Raw genomic sequence first — 19,455 nt, forward strand, 5'->3', positions numbered from 1 at the left:
GAGATATTTTTCCCACCCAGCATGGGTATGGCGATACCACATGTGTGACAGTCTAATGAGTACCTTTGGGATTTCACAGGTCATTTTTATGCATTTGTTTTCCAGACTACTCCTCATGGTTTAGGGCCCCTAAAATGCCAGGGCAGTATAGGAACCCCACTAATGACCCCATTTTGGAAAGAAGACACATTTGGAAATTGATTTTTTTTCTCACAAAGTGCCATTTTCCACTAACTTTTGACAAAAAATAAAATCTTCTATGAACTCACTATACCCCTCATGGAATACCTTGGGGTGTCTTCTTTACAAAATGGGGTCTTGGTAGTGTGGGAGGAAGCCCCAGGTATGTATTAAATCTATTATATAATTTTGTCTCTGAGTCTCTTTAAGCTATACTTCTTCTTTAACCTTTTATTACCTTTTTTAATTTGGAAGCTTCCATGGCTTTTTGCCAAGCTTGTCATAGAGGAATCCCTTCAGCCTAGCTGCCCATTACTCACTGCAGTGAGAGGCTGAATGGTGTGTGTGTGTCTCTGTCAGATACAATCAAGTTGTATTGTTTGCACAATCGCGGGCTAATTACTGTTCATTCAGTAAATAGGGATGCTCAGATATGAATTCGGATGAAATCCGTATAGGTGTTATTTGGATTTTCATCTGTTTAATTAAAATCACCTGTGCGGGGGGGGGGTTGTTAATCTTACCCATCAGCCATCTTCTTAGGTATGTCCCTCAGCGCCTCCCACGATGCAGTCCACGAGCGTCATGTGACTACAAACACTTCCTCTTTCAACCCGGAAGGAGGGAGTTTTTGTAGTCGCCTGACGTGTATGTCCCTCAGCGCCTCCCACGATGCAGTCCACGAGCGTCATATGACTACAAACACTTCCTCCTTCAACCCGGAAGGAGGGAGTTTTTGTAGTCGCCTGACGTGTGTGGACACGCCCCCCCCCCCCCCCTCCCCCTGCACAGGTGATTTTAATTAACCGGATGAAAGGATTTGATCAGAATTTGTATTTGAGCATCCCTATCAGTAAATATATTATTATTATTGAGCAGATGACTCTGGTGCCTGGAGATGTGTTTATAGTATGAGATATGATAACATGAGGCCCGTAGTCTCACAACAAAGAGGTAACTGTAGAGAAGCTCTCTAGACTGGGCTGTAAAGTGAAATAGGCCAGAAGTAAATGTACCAATGCAGAGAGGAAGTTTGCATCACATAGTACTCCGACTCCCATTACATGTGTATGGATATGTGTCAGTCGGGATTTATTTGGAAGCCTCCTTGACTTTTTGCCAAGCTTGTCATAGAGGAAACCTTCCAGCCTTGCTGCCCATTACTCACTGCAGTGTGAGTAATTTATCTCAGAAGAGGCTTCCGTCTTGGCTAATCCTGCCATTTGTGGAGGTGCAGGCAGCTTAAAATGGACCTGAACTCAGAACGTTCTCTCTGCTCTTAAAGAGAATCTGTATTGTTAAAATCGCACAAAAGTAAACATACCAGTGCGTTAGGGGACATCTCCTATTACCCTCTGACACAATTTCGCTGCTCCCCGCCACTCCCCGCCGCATTAAAAGTGATTAAAAACAGTTTGTTTATAAACAAACAAAATGGCCACCAAAACAGGAAGTAGGTTGATGTACAGTATGTCCACACATAGAAAATACATCCATACACAAGCAGGCTGTATACAGCCTTCCTTTTGAATCTCAAGAGATCATTTGTGTGTTTCTTTCCCCCTGCATCTCTCATGCACTGAAGTTTCAGGCTGCTTTTTTCTTCCTGCAAACAGCTTTGCCCTTGTCTGTAATTCCTCACTATGTGAAAGCCCAGCCAGCTCAGAGGACGATTTATCCAGCTTGTAAAAGATAAGAGAGAGAAGAGAGAAGCTGCTCTAATCCTAAATAACACACAGGCAGTGTGCATAGAGGGGCCCGGAAGGGGGAGTTCATAGCAGAACCACAACACTGAAGAACTTGGCAGCCTTCCAGACACAGGCCGACAAGTCTGACAGGGGAAAGATACATTGATTTATTACAGAGACTGTGATAGCAGAAAGTGCTGCAGTAAGCCAGAACACATTAGAATAGCTTTTGGAACTTGTAGGATGATTAAAAAATCTCTTTAAAGATTAGCAACAGCACAATAACTTTAAAAGAACATTTTTGTTACAGGTGATACAAATCCCGCAATAATCTGCAGTGTGTCTACTTCCTGCTTTTGTGGAAGCAGAGATAGGGTTAACATCCTGTGTTTACAAATTAGCTGCTCTGTAAGATTCCTGAGCTGACACAGCTGAGAACAAATTACAGTTGTGATTAGTTACAGATGAGGGGGAATTAGACAGGCTAAACGCTCCTAATGGGGAAAAACAAAGTATCATATTTGGGTTTTTTGAAAAAAAGGAATTCAAAACTCATTAGTTTTTCTCCCATAAGAAATAATTGTATGCAAACTACACGCAATTTACGTACACTGTGCGTAAAGATCCAACATGTTGTGCGATTTTAAAAAGGTATATTGCGAATTGAAAAGAGCTGCAATTTGGAATGTGCCTTACCGTTAAGGCTTCTTTTACACTGCAAATCGCAAACCGATTCTGATTTGATTCCAATTTTGATGCAATTTTTACTGGATGCTTGCAAAACGAGAAGAAAAATGCAGAACAGACAGCATGCAGGACTTTACAATTGCATGCAATGTAAAAGAGCCCAGAATGTGATTTTGTGTGCATTTCCTGCTATACGGCAAAATATATGTGACTTCTAGAGACTCAGACAGGGAGCACACTTGTCATGATTTGTCTGCAGCACAAGTGGCCATGCATCTTACAGAACACCCCCCAGCTTACACCCTTCTAGAGACTCAGGCAGAGGGCACACTTGTCATGATTTGTCTGCAGCACAAGTGGCCGTGCATCTTACAGAACACCCCCCCCAGCTTACACCCTTCTAGAGACTCAGGCAGAGGGCACACTTGTCATGATTTGTCTGCAGCACAAGTGGCCATGCATCTTACAGAACACCCCCAGCTTACACCCTTCTAGAGACTCAGGCAGAGGGCACACTTGTCATGATTTGTCTGCAGCACAAGTGGCCGTGCGTCTTACAGAACACTCCCAGCTTACACCCTTCTAGAGACTCAGGCAGGAAACACACTTGTCATGATTTGTCTGCAGCACAAGTGGCCGTGCATCTTACAGAAACCCCCCCCCCCCCCCCTCCAGCTTACACCCTTCTAGAGACTCAGGCAGGGAGCACACTTGTCAGGATTTGTCTGCAGCACAAGTGGCCGTGCGTCTTACAGAACACCCCCAGCTTACACCCTTCTAGAGACTCAGGCAGGGAGCACACTTATCATGATTTGTCTGCAGCACAAGTGGCCGTGCATCTTACAGACACCCCCCCAGCTTACACCCTTCTAGAGACTCAGGCAGGGAGCACACTTGTCAGGATTTGTCTGCAGCACAAGTGGCCGTGCGTCTTACAGAACACCCCCAGCTTACACCCTTCTAGAGACTCAGGCAGGGAGCACACTTGTCATGATTTGTCTGCAGCACAAGTGGCCGTGCATCTTACAGACACCCCCAGCTTACACCCTTCTAGAGACTCAGGCAGGGAGCACACTTGTCATGATTTGTCTGCAGCACAAGTGGCCGTTCGTCTTACAGAACACCCCCCAGCTTACACCCTTCTAGAGACTCAGGCAGAGGGCACACTTGTCATGATTTGTCTGCAGCACAAGTGGCCGTGCATCTTACAGAACACCCCCCAGCTTACACCCTTCTAGAGACTCAGGCAGGGAGCACACTTGTCATGATTTGTCTGCAGCACAAGTGGCCGTGCATCTTACAGACCCCCCCAGCTTACACCCTTCTAGAGACTCAGGCAGGGGGCACACTTGTCATGATTTGTCTGCAGCACAAGTGGTCGTGCGTCTTACAGAACACCCCCCCAGCTTACACCCTTCTAGAGACTCAGGCAGAGGGCACACTTGTCATGATTTGTCTGCAGCACAAGTGGCCGTGCGTCTTACAGAACACCCCCCAGCTTACACCCTTCTAGAGACTCAGGCAGGGAGCACACTTGTCATGATTTGTCTGCAGCACAAGTGGCCATGCGTCTTACAGAACATCCCCAGCTTACACCCTTCAAGAGACTCAGGCAGGGAGTACACTTGTCATGATTTGTCTGCAGCACAAGTGGCCGTGCATCTTACAGAACACCCCCCAGCTTACACCCTTCTAGAGACTCAGGCAGGGAGCACACTTGCCATGATTTGTCTGCAGCACAAGTGGCCATGCGTCTTACAGAACACCCCCAGCTTACACCCTTCTAGAGACTCAGGCAGGGAGCACACTTGTCATGATTTGTCTGCAGCACAAGTGGCCGTGCATCTTACAGAACACCCCCAGCTTACACCCTTCTAGAGACTCAGGCAGAGGGCACACTTGTCATGATTTGTCTGCAGCACAAGTGGTCATGCGTCTTACAGAACACCCCCCAGCTTACACCCCTCTAGAGACTCAGGCAGGGGGCACACTTGTCATGATTTGTCTGCAGCACAAGTGGCCGTGCATCTTACAGAACACCCCCCAGCTTACACCCTTCTAGAGACTCAGGCAGGGAGCACACTTGTCATGATTTGTCTGCAGCACAAGTGGCCGTGCTTCTTACAGAACACCCCCCAGCTTACACCCTTCTAGAGACTCAGGCAGGGAGCACACTTGTCATGATTTGTCAGCAGCACAAGTGGCCGTGCATCTTACAGAACACCCCCCAGCTTACACCCTTCTAGAGACTCAGGCAGGGAACATACTTGTCATGATTTGTCTGCAGCACAAGTGGCCGTTCGTCTTACAGAACACCCCCCAGCTTACACCCTTCTAGAGACTCAGGCAGGGAACATACTTGTCATGATTTGTCTGCAGCACAAGTGGCCGTGCGTCTTACAGAACATCCCCCAGCTTACACCCTTCTAGAGACTCAGGCAGGGAGCACACTTGTCATGATTTGTCTGCAACACAAGGGGCCGTGCGTCTTACAGAACTCCCCCAGCTTACACCCTTCTAGAGACTCAGGCAGGCAGCACACTTGTCATGATTTGTCTGCAGCACAAGTGGCCGTGCATCTTACAGAACACCCCCCAGCTTACACCCTTCTAGAGACTCAGGCAGGGGGCACACTTGTCATGATTTGTCTGCAGCACAAGTGGCCGTGCATCTTACAGAACACCCCCCAGCTTACACCCTTCTAGAGACTCAGGCAGGGAGCACACTTGTCATGATTTGTCTGCAGCACAAGTGGCCGTGCATCTTACAGAACACCCCCCAGCTTACACCCTTCTAGAGACTCAGGCAGGGAGCACACTTGTCATGATTTGTCTGCAGCACAAGTGGCCGTGCATCTTACAGAACTCCCCCCAGCTTACACCCTTCTAGAGACTCAGGCAGGGAACACACTTGTCATGATTTGTCTGCAGCACAAGTGGCCGTGTGTTTTACAGAACACCCCCCAGCTTACACCCTTCTAGAGACTGAGGCAGAGGGCACACTTGTCATGATTTGTCTGCAGCACAAGTGGCTGTGCATCTTACAGAACACCCCCCAGCTTACACCCTTCTAGAGACTCAGGCAGGGAGCACACTTGTCATGATTTGTCTGCAGCACAAGTGGCCGTGCATCTTACAGAACTCCCCCCAGCTTACACCCTTCTAGAGACTCAGGCAGGGAACATACTTGTCATGATTTGTCTGCAGCACAAGTGGCCGTGCGTCTTACAGAACATCCCCCAGCTTACACCCTTCTAGAGACTCAGGCAGGGAGCACACTTGTCATGATTTGTCTGCAACACAAGGGGCCGTGCGTCTTACAGAACTCCCCCAGCTTACACCCTTCTAGAGACTCAGGCAGGCAGCACACTTGTCATGATTTGTCTGCAGCACAAGTGGCCGTGCATCTTACAGAACCCCCCCAGCTTACACCCTTCTAGAGACTCAGGCAGGGAGCACACTTGTCATGATTTGTCTGCAGCACAAGTGGCCGTGCATCTTACAGAACTCCCCCCAGCTTACACCCTTCTAGAGACTCAGGCAGGGAACACACTTGTCATGATTTGTCTGCAGCACAAGTGGCCGTGTGTTTTACAGAACACCCCCCAGCTTACACCCTTCTAGAGACTGAGGCAGAGGGCACACTTGTCATGATTTGTCTGCAGCACAAGTGGCTGTGCATCTTACAGAACACCCCCCAGCTTACACCCTTCTAGAGACTCAGGCAGGGAGCACACTTGTCATGATTTGTCTGCAGCACAAGTGGCCGTGCATCTTACAGAACTCCCCCCAGCTTACACCCTTCTAGAGACTCAGGCAGGGAACACACTTGTCATGATTTGTCTGCAGCACAAGTGGCCGTGCATCTTACAGAACTCCCCCCAGCTTACACCCTTCTAGAGACTCAGGCAGGGAACACACTTGTCATGATTTGTCTGCAGCACAAGTGGCCGTGCATCTTACAGAACTCCCCCCAGCTTACACCCTTCTAGAGACTCAGGCAGGGAACACACTTGTCATGATTTGTCTGCAGCACAAGTGGCCGTGTGTTTTACAGAACACCCCCCAGCTTACACCCTTCTAGAGACTGAGGCAGAGGGCACACTTGTCATGATTTGTCTGCAGCACAGGTGGCCATGCGTCTTAAAGAACACCCCCAGCTTACACCCTTATAGAGACTCAGGCAGGGAGCACACTTGTCATGATCTGTCTGCAGCACAAGTGGCCATGCGTCTTACAGAACACCCCCCAGCTTACACCCTTCTAGAGACTCAGGGAGGGAGCACACTTGTCATGATTTGTCTGCAGCACAAGTGGCCGTGCATCTTACAGACACCCCCCAGCTTACACCCTTCTAGAGACTCAGGCAGGGAGCACACTTGTCATGATTTGTCTGCAGCACAAGTGGCTGTGGGTCTTACAGAACCCCCCCCCCCCCCCAGCTTACACCCTTCTAGAGACTCAGGCAGGGAGCACACTTGTCATGATTTGTCTGCAGCACAAGTGGCTGTGGGTCTTACAGAACACCCCCAGCTTACACCCTTCTAGAGACTCAGGCAGGGAGCACACTTGTCATGGTTTGTCTGCAGCACAAGTGGCCGTGCGTTTTACAGAACACTCCCCCCCCCCCCACACACACACACACACACACACACACTTACATCCTTCTAGAGACTCAGGCAGGGTTAGTGAAGTTTTGGATGTAGCAAAATACATTGGAATCAAAAGAGTGCACATCATGCCGGAAAAAGCAGTGAGCTCTGACTTAAAATCACGGGAAAAAAATTATATGCGCTTCTCGAACTTGACTACAATGACCAGAGCTGCAGTGTGTGTATTGTCGTTTGTGGCAAAATGCACATGGTCAAAAAGTGCTGTCTGCCTTAAAGGAAACATCAGGCAAAAACAAAGAAATCAGTTTTACTTTCTCCAGCCCCTGGCAGCCTATCTGTCCCTCGCTGCAGCTTTGCTCACAGCCAGTCTACTGAGGTCTCCTTCGTAGCAACAGCACACCCGTCCTGGTCAGTCAGCAGCGTTCATCGCAGGCGCAGAAATACTGCATCTGCGCACAAAGCTCCTGGCAATGTGAGCACAATTGAGAGCGGCATAGCCACGTACTTGTGGATGCGCACTAGCTGCCGACCTGGCCGGGTGTGCTGCTGCTACGAAGGAGACCCTGACTGACTAGGAGCAAAGCTGTGGCGAGGGGCACATAGGCTGCCAGGGGCTGGAGGAACCCCCAGGTAAGTAAAACTAATTTCTTTGTTTTGGCCTGATGTGTCCTTTAAAGTCACCATATCATTTTCCTTTATTTTTTTCTTCGGATCTTTTAAATGCAACAAATTTTCTTGATTGATACGTCATACTAATGTCTGTACTAATCCCCCCACTGTAACCTATCCTACATCCTGGCAATGCCCAACAGACATACATACATATATTACTAATAGAAATAAGAGGTGATGAGGATGTAGATGGGGTAGTGTATATATAGAGAATAATAACAATAATAATAAATCATTGGAAGGTGATGAGGCTATTGATGAGTTGTGCAGTGATCGAAAATAATAATTCCAACAATTATATAGCTGTTTTCTCCTGTCGGAATCAAAGTGCTTGGAAGGCAGCCACTAAGTGCGCACTCAGTAGCAGTGTTTGGGAGTCTTGCCCAAAGAACTCCTTACTGAACAGGTGCTGGCTTACTGAACAGGCAGAGCCAAGATTTGAATCCAGGCTGCCTTTAACCCAGGCTTTCTCAACCAGGGTTACTTGAGTACTCTGCAGGGGTTCCCTGGCATTTTCCCCCATCGTGGTGGGGGGGGGGGAGTATAATAGAGCGCATTATAATGGGGAATACTGTAAAAATAAGGACTACATTGTACTAAATGAGAGGCATTGTAATACGGGGTAGTGAAACAAACAACCTCATCTACTTTTAAAGATCATGCCTACTTCAAAATAAATGCAGGGGTTCCCCAAGATCAAACAATTGTTTGCAGGGGTTCCTTGGGATCCAAAAGTTATTTTTAGGGTTCCTCCAGGGTATAAAGGTTGAGGAAGGTTGCCATAACCAGTACACTATCATAATCACAATAATGAAAATAACAGTAATAATTATAATAAAAGGTGATGAGGATGTAAATGAGCTGTGATTAATAATAACAATACAATAAGCACTAGATGGCTGAGTGCAGGTTATTCCACAAACAGACACTGCAGTTAAACTATTCACCACATGATGGCGACATCATACCTCCCAGCTGGAACGCACAGACAAGAAGTAATGAAGCCAAAGACAGGAAATGATGTAAAACAGGCAGACATTCATGCGACACAGAGTTTGAGAATTTGCAGGAGGTGGAGAGGAGACATTGCTGGAAGAGGTAAGAGGCCTGTATCTCTTCCCCTGATAGCTTTTCCCAGCAGCTGTTAATAGCAAAATTCCCTAATGCCGGCAGACAATAATATGTTGTACAATTCAGTTGTTGTAGATCAGTGGAGGTCTCGGGGAGGGAGGTTCTGAAGGATCTGTCAATTGTGTCCAGTTTCAGCAAAGGTGACAGTGCTGCCAGATGACCATATCCATTGCATCTCTGATGGGAAGAAGCCAATGTGGAGTCAGCAGCCACTGGTGTTGGGTAGTCCACAGTGGGAGAGGGTGGAGTCTGCACAAAGCTGATGGCTGGTGGGTCACAGCTAGGGGTGGCAGGTAACATGGGGCGTGGCTGGTAGGACAGGCAGAGGAGATGGAGGCTGCAGCTGGAGAGGGGTTGGGTGGCCTCTGCTGCTTTGCTCCTGGTATTGGCACTGCCCCAGCTGGGAGGTTTGTTGCTACGGCTCTTGGAGGGTTTGGGGTTAGTAGGTGATGGACAGGTGGGTTCAGGCATGGTCAGGATATGGAGCTGCAGTCTCATCTGCCTAGTTCATCAGGTGCCAGAGCCATAAGTAATGATAATTTATAGCTAATTAGCTGCAGGCCTCTGCTCCTATCTCCCTCTGTCTCCAGCTGTTCTCTCCTAACATCCTCATCCATCTACCGCTGCCGGCACTGCTGTAACCTCCCAGGAATGTGTGCATGGAGAGGAGGAGAGAAGCACCAGATGATGAGCAAGGCACACTGGTAGAGAGGACTGTGGTACTGAATGTGCAGGATACCACATCTTATGGGAGATTATCACCCTCTAGCAAATTATGTTTTTTCTGTGCTCTGTTTATTACTGCTAATATCTTACTGCTATAATCTGTTATCCTTTTCAGAACTAAGATCTGAGTTCAAAGAACAAGTGACATATGTGAGGAGTGATCAGCTGACTACAGAAGAGAAAGACATGATGAGGACAATTAAAGAGGAAGAAGAAGAGACATATGTGAGGAGTGATCAGCAGTCTGTGGAGGAGGGTGACATGATGAGTACATATACAAAGGAAGAAGAAGAGACGTATGTGAGGAGTGATCAGCAGTCTATGGAGGAGGGTGACATGATGAGGACAATTAAAAAGGAAGAAGAAGAGACATATGTGAGGAGTGACCAGCAGTCTATGGAGGAGGGTAACATGATGGGGACAAGTAAAGAGGAAGAAGAAGAGACGTATGTGAGGAGGGATCAGCTGTCTATGAAGGAGGATGACATCAGGAGGATAAATAAAGAGGAAGAAGAAGAGACCTCTGTGAAGAGTGATCAGCAGTCTGCAGAAGAGGGCGACATGATGAGGACAATTAAAGAGGAAGAAGTTGAGACGTATGTGAGGAGTGATCAGCAGTCTATAGAGGAAGGTTTAATAATTAGAGTGATTAAAGAAGAGACATATGTGAGGAGAGATCAGCAGTCTATGGAGGAGGGAGACATGATGAGGCCAATTAAAGAGGAAGAAGAAGAGACGTATGTGAGGAGTGATCAGCGGTCTGCAGAGGAGGGTGACCTGATGAGGACAACTATGGAGAAGGACCCTCTTACAGAGAGCAGAACAGGTGAGTGATCAGCATTAATATGTGTTTGGCTGCAGCTGATAGAGAATATAGTCACATGCACTGTTACACTGCACACCTCTCACCTTGCTGCTGTACTGTATGTGGAAGGCCTCTCCTTACACACAGAGATAATGGCTGCAGCTGATAGAGAATATAGTCACATGCACTGTTACACTGCACACCTCTCACCTTGCTGCTGTACTGTATGGGGAAGGCCTCTCCTTACACACAGAGATAATGGCTGCAGCTGATGGAGAATATAGTCACATGCACTGTTACACTGCACACCTCTCACCTTGCTGCTGTACTGTATGTGGAAGGCCTCTCCTTACACACAAAGATAATGGCTGCAGCTGATGGAGAATATAGTCACATGCACTGTTACACTGCACACCTCTCACCTTGCTGCTGTACTGTATGGGGAAGGCCTCTCCTTACACACAGAGATAATGGCTGCAGCTGATAGAGAATATAGTCGCATGCACTGTTACACTGCACACCTCTCACCTTGCTGCTGTACTGTATGTGGAAGGCCTCTCCTTACACACAAAGATAATGGCTGCAGCTGATAGAGAATATAGTCACATGCACTGTTACACTGCACACCTCTCACCTTGCTGCTGTACTGTATGGGGAAGGCCTCTCCTTACACACAGAGATAATGGCTGCAGCTGATAGAGAATATAGTCACATGCACTGTTACACTGCACACCTCTCACCTTGCTGCTGTACTGTATGGGGAAGGCCTCTCCTTACACACATAGATAATGGCTGCAGCTGATAGAGAATATAGTCACATGCACTGTTACACTGCACACCTCTCACCTTGCTGCTGTACTGTATGGGGAAGGCCTCTCCTTACACACAGAGATAATGGCTGCAGCTGATAGAGAATATAGTCACATGCACTGTTACACTGCACACCTCTCACCTTGCTGCTGTACTGTATGGGGAAGGCCTCTCCTTACACACAGAGATAATGGCTGCAGCTGATAGAGAATATAGTCACATGCACTGTTACACTGCACACCTCTCACCTTGCTGCTGTACTGTATGTGGAAGGCCTCTCCTTACACACACAGAGATAATGGCTGCAGCTGATAGAGAATATAGTCACATGCACTGTTACACTGCACACCTCTCACCTTGCTGCTGTACTGTATGGGGAAGGCCTCTCCTTACACACAGAGATAATGGCTGCAGCTGATAGAGAATATAGTCACATGCACTGTTACACTGCACACCTCTCACCTTGCTGCTGTACTGTATGTGGAAGGCCTCTCCTTACACACAGAGATAATGGCTGCAGCTGATAGAGAATATAGTCACATGCACTGTTACACTGCACACCTCTCACCTTGCTGCTGTACTGTATGTGGAAGGCCTCTCCTTACACACAAAGATAATGGCTGCAGCTGATAGAGAATATAGTCACATGCACTGTTACACTGCACACCTCTCACCTTGCTGCTGTACTGTATGGGGAAGGCCTCTCCTTACACACAGAGATAATGGCTGCAGCTGATAGAGAATATAGTCACATGCACTGTTACACTGCACACCTCTCACCTTGCTGCTGTACTGTATGGGGAAGGCCTCTCCTTACACACACAGATAATGGCTGCAGCTGATAGAGAATATAGTCACATGCACTGTTACACTGCACACCTCTCACCTGGCTGCTGTACTGTATGTGGAAGGCCTCTCCTTACACACAGAGATAATGGCTGCAGCTGATAGAGAATATAGTCACATGCACTGTTACACTGCACACCTCTCACCTTGCTGCTGTACTGTATGTGGAAGGCCTCTCCTTACACACAGAGATAATGGCTGCAGCTGATAGAGAATATATTCACATGCACTGTTACACTGCACACCTCTCACCTTGCTGCTGTACTGTATGTGGAAGGCCTCTCCTTACACACAGAGATAATGGCTGCAGCTGATAGAGAATATAGTCACATGCACTGTTACACTGCACACCTCTCACCTTGCTGCTGTACTGTATGTGGAAGGCCTCTCCTTACACACAGAGATAATGGCTGCAGCTGATAGAGAATATAGTCACATGCACTGTTACACTGCACACCTCTCACCTTGCTGCTGTACTGTATGTGGAAGGCCTCTCCTTACACACAAAGATAATGGCTGCAGCTGATAGAGAATATAGTCACATGCACTGTTACACTGCACACCTCTCACCTTGCTGCTGTACTGTATGGGGAAGGCCTCTCCTTACACACAAAGATAATGGCTGCAGCTGATAGAGAATATATTCACATGCACTGTTACACTGCACACCTCTCACCTTGCTGCTGTACTGTATGTGGAAGGCCTCTCCTTACACACAGAGATAATGGCTGCAGCTGATAGAGAATATAGTCACATGCACTGTTACACTGCACACCTCTCACCTTGCTGCTGCACTGTATGTGGAAGGCCTCTCCTTACACACAGAGATAATGGCTGCAGCTGATAGAGAATATAGTCACATGCACTGTTACACTGCACACCTCTCACCTTGCTGCTGTACTGTATGGGGAAGGCCTCTCCTTACACACAGAGATAATGGCTGCAGCTGATAGAGAATATAGTCACATGCACTGTTACACTGCACACCTCTCACCTTGCTGCTGTACTGTATGGGGAAGGCCTCTCCTTACACACAGAGATAATGGCTGCAGCTGATAGAGAATATAGTCACATGCACTGTTACACTGCACACCTCTCACCTTGCTGCTGTACTGTATGGGGAAGGCCTCCCCTTACACACAGAGATAATGGCTGCAGCTGATAGAGAATATAGTCACATGCACTGTTACACTGCACACCTCTCACCTTGCTGCTGCACTGTATGTGGAAGGCCTCTCCTTACACACAAAGATAATGGCTGCAGCTGATAGAGAATATAGTCACATGCACTGTTACACTGCACACCTCTCACCTTGCTGCTGTACTGTATGTGGAAGGCCTCTCCTTACACACAAAGATAATGGCTGCAGCTGATAGAGAATATAGTCACATGCACTGTTACACTGCACACCTCTCACCTTGCTGCTGTACTGTATGTGGAAGGCCTCTCCTTACACACAAAGATAATGGCTGCAGCTGATAGAGAATATAGTCACATGCACTGTTACACTGCACACCTCTCACCTTGCTGCTGTACTGTATGGGGAAGGCCTCTCCTTACACACAGAGATAATGGCTGCAGCTGATAGAGAATATAGTCACATGCACTGTTACACTGCACACCTCTCACCTTGCTGCTGTACTGTATGTGGAAGGCCTCTCCTTACACACAGAGATAATGGCTGCAGCTGATAGAGAATATAGTCACATGCACTGTTACACTGCACACCTCTCACCTTGCTGCTGTACTGTATGTGGAAGGCCTCTCCTTACACACAAAGATAATGGCTGCAGCTGATAGAGAATATAGTCACATGCACTGTTACACTACACACCTCTCACCTGGCTGCTGTACTGTATGGGGAAGGCCTCTCCTTACACACAGAGATAATGGCTGCAGCTGATAGAGAATATAGTCACATGCACTGTTACACTGCACACCTCTCACCTGGCTGCTGTACTGTATGTGGAAGGCCTCTCCTTACACACAGAGATAATGGCTGCAGCTGATAGAGAATATAGTCACATGCACTGTTACACTGCACACTTCTCACCTTGCTGCTGTACTGTATGTGGAAGGCCCCTCCTTACACACAGAGATAATGGCTGCAGCTGATAGAGAATATAGTCACATGCACTGTTACACTGCACACCTCTCACCTTGCTGCTGTACTGTATGGGGAAGGCCTCTCCTTACACACAGAGATAATGGCTGCAGCTGATAGAGAATATAGTCACATGCACTGTTACACTGCACACCTCTCACCTTGCTGCTGTACTGTATGTGGAAGGCCTCTCCTTACACACAGAGATAATGGCTGCAGCTGATAGAGAATATAGTCACATGCACTGTTACACTGCACACCTCTCACCTTGCTGCTGTACTGTATGTGGAAGGCCTCTCCTTACACACAGAGATAATGGCTGCAGCTGATAGAGAATATAGTCACATGCACTGTTACACTGCACACCTCTCACCTTGCTGCTGTACTGTATGTGGAAGGCCTCTCCTTACACACAGAGATAATGGCTGCAGCTGATAGAGAATATAGTCACATGCACTGTTACACTGCACACCTCTCACCTTGCTGCTGTACTGTATGTGGAAGGCCTCTCCTTACACACAAAGATAATGGCTGCAGCTGATAGAGAATATAGTCACATGCACTGTTACACTGCACACCTCTCACCTTGCTGCTGTACTGTATGTGGAAGGCCTCTCCTTACACACAGAGATAATGGCTGCAGCTGATAGAGAATATAGTCACATGCACTGTTACACTGCACACCTCTCACCTTGCTGCTGTACTGTATGGGGAAGGCCTCTCCTTACACACAGAGATAATGGCTGCAGCTGATAGAGAATATAGTCACATGCACTGTTACACTACACACCTCTCACCTTGCTGCTGTACTGTATGGGGAAGGCCTCTCCTTACACACAGAGATAATGGCTGCAGCTGATAGAGAATATAGTCACATGCACTGTTACACTGCACACCTCTCACCTTGCTGCTGTACTGTATGTGGAAGGCCTCTCCTTACACACAGAGATAATGGCTGCAGCTGATAGAGAATATAGTCACATGCACTGTTACACTGCACACCTCTCACCTTGCTGCTGTACTGTATGTGGAAGGCCTCTCCTTACACACAGAGATAATGGCTGCAGCTGATAGAGAATATAGTCACATGCACTGTTACACTGCACACCTCTCACCTTGCTGCTGTACTGTATGGGGAAGGCCTCTCCTTACACACAGAGATAATGGCTGCAGCTGATAGAGAATATAGTCACATGCACTGTTACACTGCACACCTCTCACCTTGCTGCTGTACTGTATGGGGAAGGCCTCTCCTTACACACAGAGATAATGGCTGCAGCTGATAGAGAATATAGTCACATGCACTGTTACACTGCACTCCTCTCACCTTGCTGCTGTACTGTATGTGGAAGGCCTCTCCTTACACACAGAGATAATGGCTGCAGCTGATAGAGAATATAGTCACATGCACTGTTACACTGCACACCTCTCACCTTGCTGCTGTACTGTATGTGGAAGGCCTCTCCTTACACACAGAGATAATGGCTGCAGCTGATAGAGAATATAGTCACATGCACTGTTACACTGCACACCTCTCACCTTGCTGCTGTACTGTAGGGGGAAGGCCTCTCCTTACACACAGAGATAATGGCTGCAGCTGATAGAGAATATAGTCACATGCACTGTTACACTGCACACCTCTCACCTTGCTGCTGTACTGTATGTGGAAGGCCTCTCCTTACACACAGAGATAATGGCTGCAGCTGATAGAGAATATAGTCACATGCACTGTTACACTGCACACCTCTCACCTTGCTGCTGTACTGTATGGGGAAGGCCTCTCCTTACACACAGAGATAATGGCTGCAGCTGATAGAGAATATAGTCACATGCACTGTTACACTGCACACCTCTCACCTTGCTGCTGCACTGTATGTGGAAGGCCTCTCCTTACACACAGAGATAATGGCTGCAGCTGATAGAGAATATAGTCACATGCACTGTTACACTGCACTCCTCTCACCTTGCTGCTGTACTGTATGGGGAAGGCCTCTCCTTACACACAGAGATAATGGCTGCAGCTGATAGAGAATATAGTCACATGCACTGTTACACTGCACACCTCTCACATTGCTGCTGTACTGTATGGGGAAGGCCTCTCCTTACACACAGAGATAATGGCTGCAGCTGATAGAGAATATAGTCACATGCACTGTTACACTGCACACCTCTCACCTTGCTGCTGTACTGTATGTGGAAGGCCTCTCCTTACACACAGAGATAATGGCTGCAGCTGATAGAGAATATAGTCACATGCACTGTTACACTGCACACCTCTCACCTTGCTGCTGTACTGTATGGGGAAGGCCTCTCCTTACACACAGAGATAATGGCTGCAGCTGATAGAGAATATAGTCACATGCACTGTTACACTGCACACCTCTCACCTTGCTGCTGTACTGTATGTGGAAGGCCTCTCCTTACACACAAAGATAATGGCTGCAGCTGATAGAGAATATAGTCACATGCACTGTTACACTGCACACCTCTCACCTGGCTGCTGTACTGTATGTGGAAGGCCTCTCCTTACACACAAAGATAATGGCTGCAGCTGATAGAGAATATAGTCACATGCACTGTTACACTGCACACCTCTCACCTGGCTGCTGTACTGTATGTGGAAGGCCTCTCCTTACACACATAGATAATGGCTGCAGCTGATAGAGAATATAGTCACATGCACTGTTACACTGCACACCTCTCACCTTGCTGCTGTACTGTATGTGGAAGGCCTCTCCTTACACACAGAGATAATGGCTGCAGCTGATAGAGAATATATTCACATGCACTGTTACACTGCACACCTCTCACCTTGCTGCTGTACTGTATGTGGAAGGCCTCTCCTTACACACAGAGATAATGGCTGCAGCTGATAGAGAATATAGTCACATGCACTGTTACACTGCACACCTCTCACCTTGCTGCTGTACTGTATGTGGAAGGCCTCTCCTTACACACAGAGATAATGGCTGCAGCTGATAGAGAATATAGTCACATGCACTGTTACACTGCACACCTCTCACCTTGCTGCTGTACTGTATGGGGAAGGCCTCTCCTTACACACAGAGATAATGGCTGCAGCTGATAGAGAATATAGTCACATGCACTGTTACACTGCACACCTCTCACCTTGCTGCTGTACTGTATGTGGAAGGCCTCTCCTTACACACAGAGATAATGGCTGCAGCTGATAGAGAATATAGTCACATGCACTGTTACACTGCACACCTCTCACCTTGCTGCTGCACTGTATGGGGAAGGCCTCTCCTTACACACAGAGATAATGGCTGCAGCTGATAGAGAATATAGTCACATGCACTGTTACACTGCACTCCTCTCACCTTGCTGCTGTACTGTATGGGGAAGGCCTCTCCTTACACACAGAGATCATGGCTGCAGCTGATAGAGAATATAGTCACATGCACTGTTACACTGCACACCTCTCACCTTGCTGCTGTACTGTATGGGGAAGGCCTCTCCTTACACACAGAGATAATGGCTGCAGCTGATAGAGAATATAGTCACATGCACTGTTACACTGCACACCTCTCACCTTGCTGCTGTACTGTATGTGGAAGGCCTCTCCTTACACACAAAGATAATGGCTGCAGCTGATAGAGAATATAGTCACATGCACTGTTACACTGCACACCTCTCACCTGGCTGCTGTACTGTATGTGGAAGGCCTCTCCTTACACACAAAGATAATGGCTGCAGCTGATAGAGAATATAGTCACATGCACTGTTACACTGCACACCTCTCACCTTGCTGCTGTACTGAATGTGGAAGGCCTCTCCTTACACACAGAGATAATGGCTGCAGCTGATAGAGAATATAGTCACATGCACTGTTACACTGCACACCTCTCACCTTGCTGCTGTACTGTATGTGGAAGGCCTCTCCTTACACACAGAGATAATGGCTGCAGCTGATAGAGAATATAGTCACATGCACTGTTACACTGCACACCTCTCACCTTGCTGCTGTACTATATGTGGAAGGCCTCTCCTTACACACAGAGATAATGGCTGCAGCTGATAGAGAATATAGTCACATGCACTGTTACACTGCACACCTCTCACCTTGCTGCTGTACTGTATGTGGAAGGCCCCTCCTTACACACAGAGATAATGGCTGCAGCTGATAGAGAATATAGTCACATGCACTGTTACACTGCACACCTCTCACCTTGCTGCTGTACTATATGTGGAAGGCCTCTCCTTACACACAGAGATAATGGCTGCAGCTGATAGAGAATATAGTCACATGCACTGTTACACTGCACACCTCTCACCTTGCTGCTGTACTGTATGGGGAAGGCCTCTCCTTACACACAGAGATAATGGCTGCAGCTGATAGAGAATATAGTCACATGCACTGTTACACTGCACACCTCTCACCTTGCTGCTGTACTGTATGGGGAAGGCCTCTCCTTACACACAGAGATAATGGCTGCAGCTGATAGAGAATATAGTCACATGCACTGTTACACTGCACACCTCTCACCTTGCTGCTGTACTGTATGGGGAAGGCCTCTCCTTACACACAGAGATAATGGCTGCAGCTGATAGAGAATATAGTCACATGCACTGTTACACTGCACACCTCTCACCTTGCTGCTGTACTGTATGGGGAAGGCCTCTCCTTACACACATAGATAATGGCTGCAGCTGATAGAGAATATAGTCACATGCACTGTTACACTGCACACCTCTCACCTTGCTGCTGTACTGTATGGGGAAGGCCTCTCCTTACACACAGAGATAATGGCTGCAGCTGATAGAGAATATAGTCACATGCACTGTTACACTGCACACCTCTCACCTTGCTGCTGTACTGTATGGGGAAGGCCTCTCCTTACACACAGAGATAATGGCTGCAGCTGATAGAGAATATAGTCACATGCACTGTTACACTGCACACCTCTCACCTTGCTGCTGTACTGTATGGGGAAGTCCTCTCCTTACACACAAAGATAATGGCTACATAAAAATATTGTAAGCACAGAAGCGCCTGGGGCTGTTCATGTCCCTAATGTCCAATGATATAAATAATACAATGTTATTTGTTTGTTTCCTTTTTTACAAGAAAGCACACTTTTCATTACTATTTTATATTTCAGATGATCGTTAAAATTATTTGTTTCTGATTTTAATGATCATCTGAACAATTGAATCATTTTTGGGGGGGGG

At 47.5% G+C, this 19,455-nt stretch overlaps 1 pseudogene; it reads left to right on the forward strand.

The window, feature by feature from the left end:
* LOC137537193 (zinc finger protein 850-like) overlaps positions 1–19,455 on the forward strand; it is a 139,754-nt pseudogene that overhangs the window by 113,168 nt on the left and 7,131 nt on the right.

Source organism: Hyperolius riggenbachi, chromosome 10, assembly GCF_040937935.1.
Source record: "Hyperolius riggenbachi isolate aHypRig1 chromosome 10, aHypRig1.pri, whole genome shotgun sequence".
NCBI classification, from domain to species: domain Eukaryota; kingdom Metazoa; phylum Chordata; class Amphibia; order Anura; family Hyperoliidae; genus Hyperolius; species Hyperolius riggenbachi.